Here is a 12,658-nt window from a genome sequence, read left to right on the forward strand (position 1 = left end):
ATTCAGTGCTTTCACTTCTGTGACCTGGATTCAATCTCTGGTTGGGGTACCCCCACAAATTGTGCCCTGCACCACCACCCCCAACCCCCAAAGAGGAAAAAACACATCACCTATCATGGAAAAAAAAATTAAATTGGCATCAGACTTAGCACCGCTGCATGTTAGATGAACAGTCAGCAATTGAGCTGAGAATGATTTTTATATTTTTATATTTTATTTTTATATTTTAAAAATAATAAGTAAATAATAATAAGTAAATATATTTAAAAAATAAGTAAAAAAAGAGGAAGTTGTGACAGAGATCTTACAGTAAGAATTCTAGCAAACAAGAAAATGGAAAACATGACATCCTAGAATCTGTGACTTTAACCCAGGAGAGCAATGAAGAGGAATCCTAGGATCCTAACTTTCCTGAAGATCTCGAAAGCAACATGTTGGAATTTTAGCAGGATGGCAAAAGATTATAGGATGATGGGCTTTAGGGAAAAAAAGGAGCCTTCGTAAGCTAAATCAAATGATAGTTCAAGGTTAAAGGTTTGGGAAAACTTTATTATGTGATAAAGGCAACAAATACAAGCCAAATAGAACATTCAGAAACTCCAGGAAAACAAAAACCTATAGGATAAATAATGATTCAAGGAAACAATGGTCTAAATGAGATTTAAAAATTGGTGAGCTCAAAAAAAAATGGAATAAATTCCAAGTAACAGAGAATATATACCAATTGTGCAAGAGCCATTCAGAAATTCTATGGAAAAATACTGTAAACAAAACCAAAACTATGATAAAATACAAATTTCAGGATAGTGATTTCTTTTTGGTTGAGGCAGAAGTGAATGGAAGAGCTTTCCTGGTGGTTCAGATGGTAAAGAATCTGCCTTCAGTGTAGGGACCAGGTCCCATCCCTAGGTTGGGAAGATCTCCTGGAGAGGGATTGGCAGCCCACTCAGTATTCTTGCCTGGAGAATTCCATGGACAGAGGAGTTTGGCAGGCTACAATCCATGAGTTGCAAAGACTCAGACTAGAGTGAATGACTAACACACACACACAGAAATGGAGTAGGGGAGTGGTAATATATACATGCAGGTTGTTGGTAATGCTCTAATTTTGGGGTTAAGTGACAGGTTCATTTATTCATGTTACAGGTCACATATCCTTCTGTATATATTAAATGTGAAAAAGGTAAAGGAAAAACAATCCAGAAGTTGAAAAAAGGCAAGGTCCAGTCAGGAAGCAAATTAAAATGGAGATGATTTGGGCTTCCCTGGTGGCTCAGTGGTAAAGAATCTGCCTGCCAATGCAGGAGACGTGGGTGATCCCTGATCCAGGAAGATCCCACATGCCATGGAGCAACTTAGTCCATGCACCACAGCTACTGAGCCACTGGGAAGTCTCAACTACTGAGCCTACGTGTTGCAACTACTGAAGCCTGTGCACCCTCCAGCCTGTGCTCTGCAACAAGAGAAGCCCATGCAGTGCAGTGAAGACTACCCTGCTCTCTGAAACTCGAGAGAAGCCTGCACAGGAACCAGGACCCAGCACAGCCAAAAATAAAAATAAATAAAATTAAAAAAATAATATAGTATAGATGATCCTAAGAAACTGATGGAAATTCAGAAAAAAGATAATCCATTTAATCTTTTTTTTTTTTTTTTTTTACATTGGTTTTATTTTACAGAAGATGCTTTCTGCTGATTGGCTAGTTTGGCAAAAGAAAAATATGAACAGTTGTAGGTTTAGCAATACGAAAAATTAGCTACATATGGTCAAATTCAACACATTCTAGTGGACAGAGCTGGACACTGTCCTTTCAACTACAATCTGCTGTCCCCAACTATGATTTGATTCTCTCACAGCTGAACTCTGACTGTGATCCCTGCCACAAAAGGAGTCTGAAAACTACTTGAAAGCCACAGGGAGGAGAATTAAAAGTGTGTTTTTTTTATCTCATTGGAGTATGACAGGGGAGTTTACAAATTCTGATATGCCACAGTCATCTATGAGTTGTAGGCAAAACAGAGCTTCTGGCTGCTAGCAAGTCACTGCTACTGTGAATCCTGGTGAGTGAGGCCACCTGCATGGCTTTCACACCCGGATTCACCTGCAGCACATAAAGGACCCAGGACAGCACTGCAGCCTCGGAGGATGAAATAAGGTAACTAGCAGAAGATGTATCTTCCTCTTATTTAAAGAGAGGGTTAACAGGCCTCATTTCCTTCCCTCACCCCTGGAGACTGCCAATCAAATGAACACTTGCTGCCACAGCAGAGTCATTGTGTCCTTAAAGACACAGGCTCTGGTTAACATCAACGGAGGAAACACGGGCATCCACAAGGCCAGGAGGTGGGCTGGGGCATCCTACTGGCTGTCGGCAATGTCTCTGGCTGTGGCAGCTCCTTTGTACAGCGGGAACCCCGAGGAGGAGGGTGCCAAGACCACGTGGGTGAGGGAGGCAGAGTGAGCAGAGAAGCCTAGAAAAGAACTGGGCTCTCAGCCCGCTGGGTACACCTGGGCACCCAGGGTGACCGTGCCACTGTTCACAGACCACAGGCTGGCATACTGGCTGGAGCCCATAGGAGGACCAGCATTGGGAGCCATGGGGAGCATGCTGGTGTGGGCAGGCATTCCAAGGCTGGACAGTTGTCATGGGTTGGAGCATGCAGATGAATTGTCAGAAAGGGTTCGAGAATTGTTCTGTTGCGTAAGGGCTGGGGTAGGGGTCTCCTGGATGGTGGTTCCTCAGGGCCAGGTACCTTTCACAGCTGTGTGTGGAAGGCTGTGAGGGCAGGGCGCTGAACTGAGGGTGGGGGGTGGCAGGTGACACAGGGTGCTGGTTCCAGGAATCAGCCAGCACTCAGATGGCCGGCTGGCTCCAGGTTTTTCCATCATATCTTTGTGATCACTTCTTTCCTTTGCATCAAGGAAAGCTTTTGCAAATGGACTGTATTAAATTTTAAGAGCTGCTAGCTCCTCATTTTGGTAAGTGCTCACTGCCATGAACTGGGTCTCCTGGGAAGCAGTGTTTAACATGATCTGGTCCCCTCCATTGAGCTTGTTGGTGAGCTTGACTTTGCTGAAGGAGACAGGCACCTTCAACCAGTGTACCCTGAAGTTGGGCAAGTCAGGGTGGATGTAGACGCAGTTGGGCATCTGTGGCTCAGGCTTGCCCCGTGGTACCCGCTCTTGGTTCAGGTACTTCAAGCGATTGGAAGTCCAGTAGGAAGGAGTACATGGCATTGGGGTCCAGGCCGGACACGTTCACCTTCAGTACTGGGAACACCCTCCTGCCGCTCATGGTCACCATCATCTCGTTGGTGAGGTCCTTGAAGCGCAGTCCCAGCTAGCTCTCCTCTAGGCCCAGGCGCAGCTCGAGCTCCCTGGGGCCGCCTTCTCACTGCCTGCCTGCTACTCGCTGTCTACAACTCAGCAGATGGTCCACGGGGTACTGCAGGCTCTTCCCCCGCTCTCGTTGTTGGCGAGCTCATCCTCTTACCTGCCCCCTCCCCACTGCCCCCCAAGCCCTGACTTGGCTACTCGAGAGAAGAGCCACCTTCACCTCAGTAGGCGGCCACTCTTTCAACAAGAGGGGCCTCCCGGGTCCCAGACCCGGGTGGATGGCGAGGAGAGATATCTGGATGGGGGTGGGGGGCTGCGGGTGGGTGGAGGGATGCGGTGGCGAGGGAAGGGGTGGGGGAGAAGGTTATTTCACTTGAATTGCCGACAGTGAAAGTGAAAGTGGCTCAGTCGCATCCGTCTTTTTGCAACCCCATGAACTATACAGTCCATGGAATTCTCCAGGCCAGAATTCTGGAGTGGGTAGCCTTTCCCTTCTCCAGGGGATCTTCCCAACCCAGGGATCGAACCCAGGTCTCCCACATTGCAGGCGGATTCTTTACCAGCTGAGCCACAAAGGAAGCCCATTAAAGGTAATACACATCCTGAAAAAACAGCTGAATGTAATTGCTATAATCTCTATCAAAAAGGACACGGGAATATTAGAATTATGAAGTCATGTCTCCTATTATCCAGAATCTCGGTTATTAATCTTACAGATACATTCACCTATTTGTTAAATGACTCATTCCAACACTGCTTGGACTAGCAAAACTTGGAAACAACCTGGTTGCATGTGAAGAGGGCAACTTGAAGGTCTGAGTGACACTGAGAAAAAGGAAGCAGATTGCAATTGAAAATTCTATTTAAGTTATTTTTGAACTGTTTGAATGCATACATTAAAGCCTCAGCCGGGGCCTTTCCTGGTGGTCCATGGGTTAAGACTTCACCTTCCAATGCAGGGGGTGTGGGTTTGATCCCTGGTTGGGGAGCTAAAAGATGCCACATAACTCTCTGCCAAAAAAACCATAACATAAAAAAAAGAAGCGATATTGTGAAGCCTCCACCAGAGGAACAGTCCACTGAGGAGACCAAACAGGTCCCCAAACTACAGATCTCTGCCACTGGAAGTCTAGGCCGCATGTTCCAACTGTCAGAGGGCAGGGAGACCCACTCTGGGTTACTGTGCTGGTTTCCTACCTGGCCTTCCTACTAATTTATTCTCAACACAGCAGTCAGATGTTTTTATTATTTATTTATTTAAAATCCAAAGACATACACATGGACGAGATTCACTGACCATTGTAGTAGAAGTGCTTTTTTTTTTTTTTTGGCCACACCACATGGCTTGCGGGATCTTAGTTCCCCAAGGAACCCAGGCCCCAGCACCGAAAGTGCTGACTCCTAACTGCTGGACCACCAGGGAATTTCCCAATTCTTTTTAAATGTAAGTCAGATTGTCACTCTTCTTTCTATTCAAAACCCTACAATTGCTCCCCATCTGGGAACAAATGTCAATGATTAGAGCGGACTCCACTATTCCTTCCCTATCAAGACTCCACTGACTCTAACCTCATATCCCACAAGCCTCTCCTCCCTTACTCTGTGCTTCGATGTGTGTGGTCACTCAATCGTGTCCAACTCTTTTCGACCCCATGGACTGTAGCCCGCCAGGCTCCTCTGTCCATGGGGATTCTCCAGGCAAGAATACTGGAGTGGGTTGCCATGCCCTCCTCCAGGGGATCTTCCCAACCCAGGGATCAAACCTAGGCCTCCTGCATTGCAGGAGGATTCTTTACCATCTGAGCCACTAGGGAAGCCCATTAATACTGGAGTGTGTAACCTATTCCCTCTCCAGGGGATCTTCCCGACCCAGGAATTGAACCCGGATCTCCTGCAATACAGGAGGATTCTTTACCAGCTGAGCTACCAGGGAAGCCCCTCCCTCACTACTCCAGCCATAATAGGTTCACTCCTGCTTCAGGGTCTTTGCAGCTAACATCTCCTCTGCTTGAACAGCCAATCAGCTTCTTGAGTCATTTATCAAATGTCAGCTTCCCTATTTTAAATTGAAGCAGCAATCCACCCCCCCGCCCGCCCCCCCCCCCCCACACACACACCTATACACCCTATCTTGTCCTCCCTTCATAGTTTTTTCTCCATAGAGTTTCAGCATCTTTTTGGTCATGCCATTTGGTTTTCAGGATTCCAGGTCATTGACCAAGGATTGAAGTTGGGCCCCTGAAGTGAAAGTGCGCTGAGTCCTAACCACTAGACCGCCAGGGAATTTTCCCTTAAGCATCTTCTTAACAGACTACAAATTTAATTATATGTCTCCTCCCAGAACACAAGCTCCAAGAAGGGCTTGTTTTATTTTGTTCACTGTTGCTTACCCTGCCAATGAACTATACCCCTTGCATATAAAGGCTTGGTAAAGATTTGTTGAATAGCTTTCCGTTTTCCACAGAAAATCAGTAAAACTAAAACCAAAAGCCTACGTAGGAAGGGGTAACAGTATGACTGAGGGCTTTCATTATAAGCCCTCTGAGGCATTTAAATTAAAACACATGTCTACACATATCTCTTATCAACATAAAACATTTTAAAAATAAGAGACATTAGATGTATTTAGAAAGTAGAATTGATAGAACTTGCTAACAGGCATGAAGCTGGTATAAAACTGTAGGAAATGGAGTGTCAAAGGTGACTTTCACATTTGCAGCACAGCTGGGTTAGTAGATGGTGTTGCTACATACTAGACCAAGAACACTGGAAGAAAAGCAGAGGGAATGGGAATTCCCTGGTGGTCAAGACTCAGTGCTGTCAATGCTGAAGGCTCAGGGAACTACTACCCCAAAAGCTGAGTGGCCAGCCAAAAAGGAAAAAAATCCATCACTTTAGTTTTGGGAACGTTACATTCGAGAGGCTACTGTAAGACCTTTAATGACAAAATCAGGAAGTGAGACTCAGGGATGTCCCTGGTGGTCCAGTGGTTAGGACTCAGTACTTTTACTGTGGTGAGCCTGGTTGGGGAACTAAGATTCTGCAAGTGGAGCAGCCAACCAAAAAAAAGAAAAAAAGGGTCAGATCCAGACTTAGAAAAGATCAGTGCTAGATAAGTGAATATGAGAATAACTCCATATAGATAAGCACCCCTCCCTTCCCACCCACCCCCCCTCCTCCCCCCCCCCCCTCCCCCCCACCCCCCCCACCCCAACCAAAAAAACAAGTGACCTTAGCTAGCAGGATCACAAAGGTGGTTTTCCCAGGGTGAGGCTTTTCTGGATGTGCTACCCCTGTGATTTCCCCAAATGTGGGAAACTCCACTAAATAATTTGTGGTAGTGTGTGTGTGTGTGTGTGTGTGTGTGTGTGTGTGTGTGTTGGGGGGAGGACAGGGAGCGGCAGGGAGAATAGAAAAAAAGCTAAAGTCGAACCCTGAGGAACACTATTATTTCAAAATAGGGTGACTGTAGAATCAGAATTAGGCAGACTGAAGAGCAGCAGCTAGAGGGGTGGAAAGAAAACCAGGTGAGTATGGCAGCCAGGAAGACAAGAGTATTTTCAGAAGGAAGAGGTGGACGGTATGGAATGGTTCTGCAAAGCAAGTAAGAAAGGAAAACTTCGAAAGGCTCACTGGGGATCATTAGTGACCTTACCAAGAACTGTTTTAGTGGTGCACCGGAGTGGAACAAGGCGGGTTAAGAAGTGAAAGGGAGATGAGGCGTCAGACAGTTAAGAGCTCTAAGTAGGAACTGGTAGGATGTAGGATTCAAGGATAATTTTCTTAACAAAGAAGCTTGTAACATAATAAATGCTACATAGTTACTATATGTATACTTTGTTTATTGTTTTGCAGATACTGCCTTTTCTACAAATTGAAAGTTCTGTGGCAACCCTGCACCTAGAAAATCTATCAGGGCCATTTTTCCAACAGTACTATTTTAAACATAAAGGTAATGTACATTGTTTTTTAGGCACAATGCTATCACTACACATTTAATAGACAAAAGTACAGTGTAAATCTAACTTTATATATACTAGGAAAGAAAAAATATTTGTCTCACTTTATTGTAATATTTGCTTTACTGGGGTGTGGCTCTGAACCCACAATATCTCCATTATGCCTGTATATATAAATATATGAATATTAACATATGAATATGCCATAGGACTTCCCTGTTGGCTCAGATGGTAAAGTGTCTATCTACAATGTGGGAGACCCGGGTTTGATCCCTGGGTCCGATCCCTGGGTCGGGAAGATCCCCTAGAGAAGGAAATGGCAATCCACTCCAGTACTATTGCCTGGAAAATCCCATGGACAGAGGAGCCTGGTAGGCTACCGTCCATGGGGTCACAAAGAGTCGGACACAACTGAATGACTTCACTTACTTATGCCATAGAATATGCTGGCATAATTAAATGTGAATGGGAAGGATCCTTAAGGAAGTTGAATACAGGCAGAGAGGTAACTCAATAATGTTAAGTCTGGGAATGGGAATGGTGGGAGTTAGGGAGACAGAACACAAGCAGTTTTTTGATCCGTGATCTTTTCTGTTTTTAGAGGACAACCAGGATAAGGCTCGGTGCACACGAGCTTAGCGTAGAGTATGGTTTAAGTGCCTGAGGCAGTTTCCATCCAGTGCCTTCTAGTTTTTTGAAATGCATTTAACAGGACCATTTGCTGACTAGAGAGGTAATTGCAGAGTAGTAGTATGTTTTACTGGAGAAGGCAATGGCACCCCACTCCAGTACTTTTGCCTAGAAAATCCCATGGACGGAAGAGCCTGGTAGGCTGCAGTCCATGGGGTCGTGAGTCGGACACGACTGAGCGACTTCACTTTCACTTTTTACTTTCATGCATTGGAGAAGGAAATGGCAACCCACTCGTGTTCTTGCCTGGAGAATCCCAGGGATGGGGGAGCCTGGTGGGCTGCCGTCTATGGGGTCGCATAGAGTCGGACATGACTGAAGCGACTTAGCAGCAGCAGCACCATGTTTTACTGGCAGTGTTGAGGGCCCAGGAGAGAGCAGTCAGGTTTATAGTGGTACTAACACATTCACCGGTGATTCTCTTCCACAGGACACAACCCTCTCAGTGAATACTGACCACATGGGCGGGTGGCTGTTTTTGGGCTTGAAGTTTCTCTAGGCAAGAACACAGAAAGTTCAGAAGAGCACAGGAGTTTAAGGTTTGTAAGAGAATGATGGTTCAAGGAGTCTAGGCTAGTTGAAAATGGGAAACGGGAAAGCAAAAGATGGAAGCTAATGAATCCAACCGAGGTAGGAAGACTCCTGACCTGGAGGTCTGCACCAACCAAGCTGAAAGCAGTTACTGAGCAAAGGAGTGGTTAGGTCACTCTGTGTGTAATTATTAATTCTTGAGCAAGTCAGTTGGAAGAGCCAAGTGTGAGGTGTGTAAACCCATGATTCAGAGATGACACAGTTGAGACTGATGGACAAGGTCCAGGTGTGTGTACAGGTTTGGATGGGAGGAGATGAGAAGAAAAGGTCTCGGGATAAGGAATAGGAACTAGGGTGTGGGGTGGCTCCACAAGAGTTAACACAGCAAGGCTGACTACTGTCCTTTATAAAGACGGCTTATAAGTTCGGCCCTGGCTGACACCTGGAAACTAGGATTTGAGGAGGGTTTCCATCGTTCCCAACACAGATAAGAGTGGCTCAAGATGCCTAACTGTTTGCACAATCAATGTGGTTTACTTATGCTTTCGAGTCTTGGATTTTAGTATGTGCCACACGGAAGGTGCCTACATAACAAGGCCCCAATCAAAACCCTGGGCCCTCAGTTGCTGAGGGGGGTTCCTTGATAAAAAAAACATTCCATACAGGTTGGAACAATTTGTTGCTTGGGGAATCAAGTATTGATACATCCTTTGTGACACCCTCTGAAAGTCTGAGCCTGGTTTGCTTCAGACTCTGCCCACATACCTTTTCCTTAATTTTGCGTTGCACCTTTTTAATTTTGCCTTTTCTTTAATTTTGCCCTAAGAATGACAGTCCTTGAGTATGATGATCCTGGGGACTCCCAACATAGATGGGTAAACCACACAGATGAATTCACTTGGAAGGATGCAAGTGTAGAGGAAGACAGGAATAATTTTTTTTTAAGATGGTAGTTATCAGGTAACCAGGAGAGTGAGAAGATCACATAAGCCTCAACAGAGTAAGTAGGGGTTTTACCAGGAAGGGAGGGAGGAAGGACACGGAGCCCACATCCTGAACGTGGTTTGCAGGGCAAGGAATACTCTGGTGCTGCCACTGGGAAGGGTGGTGGGTACAGCAGTGTCCTTGGGGAACAAAGGCTAGGCCCGCAGAGGAGGAGTAACCCTGCATCTGCTCTAATGGACACACCTATGTCTACATCTACAGCACACCAGGGTTTCTAGTACTTTATTCTTAAGTTACAAATTCCTTGCAGGAGTGCACTTGTGGAGTGGCACCATAGCTGGGCACTACTATCCTTCACAGCAGTCCAAGTCCTTAAGTGGTGTAAGTCAGGGTTCCTCTCCCCCACTCCAACTTCAGCTTCTCTTGAGGAGGAAAAAAACAGTGCCAGCATTATTTTAACAGCCAAAAGCTAGAAATGACCCAAATATGCTATCAACAGTAGAATGGATAAAACCACTGTTTCGTAACACAATGGAATATTACATTGCAACGAAAGTGCAGAGTGACAGCCAAACACCACAAAATGGATGAATCTCACAAACACAATGTTGAGCTAAGAACAAAAGAGTATACACGGTATAATTCCATTTTTATAAGTAACAGGCACAAGCAAAAGCAATCTACATTGTTAAAATTTAGGTTAGTGGTTACCCTTGAGGGGGTGGGAGCTACTGGAAGGAGTTGTAATGGGCTTCTGGGTAGTGTTTACATAGGTAATTATGATACGTGTACTTGCCTGTGTACATACCATACTTTAAAACAAAGCAGTGCTACTCAATACACTACGTCAAAAAAAAACAAGTTTCACAATAGTATGAATACTATCAATCTATTTTTGCCGAAAAGCACACGCCTGTACAGAACAATGCCGCCTGGAATATACAGCCAAATAGTGTTATCGATGGTCAGCACTGAATGGTGGAACTGTACATTTTCTTTCTTATCTTTTTATAAACCATCTTCCATATGGCTCATATCCTTTTTACAATGTATTACTTTTACAAAAATGAAACTACACCTCCTTCCTTTGTAGACCACAATCTGCAAAGCTCCATTTGGGGACAAAGAAATGCTATTAACTTAAACACTGGGGAATGGATAAGGGATAACTGCCACCCAACTAACCCATTAAAAAAAAATTTACAAAACAATTTCAGCACAAGCAAAATCCTGGACTGCAATGCAGGGATTTGCATTCTCATCAACAATCCTGTGTAGGGCTAGCTCCGGAGGATTATCAGGATTAAATGAGAACCAGGATTACAGAAGCACACTCCAGACATCCAGTAAACATGTTCCTGTCCTCTGTCCTGCAACGACTGTAAATCATTCATTGGAATTCATTTCAATCTCGCCTGGACCCAGGCTTCTCCCACCTCCTCAAGCTGGAATTCTCTCCTCTCTGCCCTTCCACTCCCAAACTGCTCTTCAAGTCTGGAGGCGAACACAAGACTTTCTGGGTCATGAGCTCCTTGCTGGCCACTCTCAGTTGTTTCTGTGCACCTAGACTATGAGTCACTCTAAGAAAGCCTTATTACTGAACTGAAATGTGCTTTGGCCTCACAGGGCTTCTTTCTTTACAAACCACAATATGGACACCAGTGTGTTCAGGTTGATTTTGATATGTTTATGAGCTAAACCTGAAAACGCTTTCATCAGTCAGCCAAGTCTGTTAAATATGAACCAAGCTGGAATTTAAAAAACACCCATATCACTGGCTCATAGCTCAGCACCATCATGGAGAACAGAAACCACATTAGATTCAAAGTCTCACTACGTGCTCTTGGGGTCAGATTTATGAATTTTTGTCTCAAAAACCACAAACTTGCTTTTACCAACCCTGGCCCTGAAAAACAGGATATAAACCTCTGCATCATTCCTCCTCAGGAGGCTGGGAAGCCCCAAGAGCAGGGCCTGGGTCCTCCAACTGTAGCTTCCCAGTGTACACAGGAGCTGACCGACTGGTGGCTGCTGGTCTCTGAGACTGCCGCTCAGAGGTACACTCTCCTTTGGGTCCCTTGCCTGACTAGCTCCTAGGCCAAGAAGTTGTCCCAGTGTCTATCCTGGGAGAAGCTAGGGCAGCCTGCTCTGTGCAAAGCCCCATTAGCACATCCAGATTCAGAGATTAATGGTGCTACTTCCCTAAGTTGGATTCCCATTGTACTAATACCTGTCATCTTCTAAAATCAGTCAAAACAGGTAAATTAAGCAAATTGGTGACATTTGAGCTCCTCTAAAAGTTCACTCACCTTCATTATACTGTGACACTCTCCCCACTGTCACGGTTTAAACCAGCTTACAGTCTCTGAACTAACAGGGCAGGGAGATCCTGCAACACTGAATCCAGACACGATTAGATAGATGTGAGCTACAACCACAGGGTTGTACGCAAAGAACAGCTTTTCTTTCAGGTGGACAACCCATGGAGACAGGGACGAAAGCCACGTAAAACTGACACACAGAAACACCACCACACACTCATTTCCTACATGCTGGGAACTGAGCCTCAGTACTCAAAGCAGCTGAACACTGGAGGAAACAAGTCTCCATCTTTCAGTTTCCCTCTAGATTCTGCCCTGCAGACACACACCCCCTCTACCGCTTAGTTCTTTCCCACTCTTCATGATGGAGCCACAATTTAGATATACTGAATCTGGAACGATAGAGAAATGATTAAAAAAAATAGTTCTATGTGGAAACCTCACCAAGACCCCTAACACAGAGGGGGCTAGATTAGATGAGCCAGCTGCGATGTTTTAAAATTTGCTTTCTAAACCTGGCTCATCAGAAGTACCATGGGATTTAAGGTTGCCAGTTTTCACAGTAGAACTTTACAATCAGACACGCCAAGTGTGGGGCATGGGAATTTGTACTTTAAAAAAATGCTCCTCAGCTGATTCTGGTAGGCGATTTATGAACAACTGATGGAGAAGAGGATGAATTGGTAACTCCTATGTGATAATCAGTTTCCAACATGCCAACAGTATTCCTGGAAGTAAGGTTCTTCTCCTTTCACATACCATATAGATTCTTTAGTGAAGTTTTTTTTTTAAATCTGGGGACAGGGGGATTCCCCACTCATTGCCCTTCCATGCAGAGGGACTTTAGTATTTCTCTAGATACAAGGGACACCGCT

General features: G+C 45.1%; 1 pseudogene; it reads right to left on the reverse strand.

Moving 5' to 3' along the window:
* Nucleotides 1-675: 675 nt before the first annotated feature.
* On the reverse strand, nucleotides 676-11,777 carry LOC102279976 (T-box transcription factor T pseudogene; annotated as a pseudogene).
* Between the last annotated feature and the right edge of the window lie 881 nt (nucleotides 11,778-12,658).

The sequence above is a fragment of the Bos mutus genome, chromosome 18, assembly GCF_027580195.1.
Source record: "Bos mutus isolate GX-2022 chromosome 18, NWIPB_WYAK_1.1, whole genome shotgun sequence".
In the NCBI taxonomy this organism is placed as follows: Eukaryota; Metazoa; Chordata; class Mammalia; order Artiodactyla; family Bovidae; genus Bos; species Bos mutus.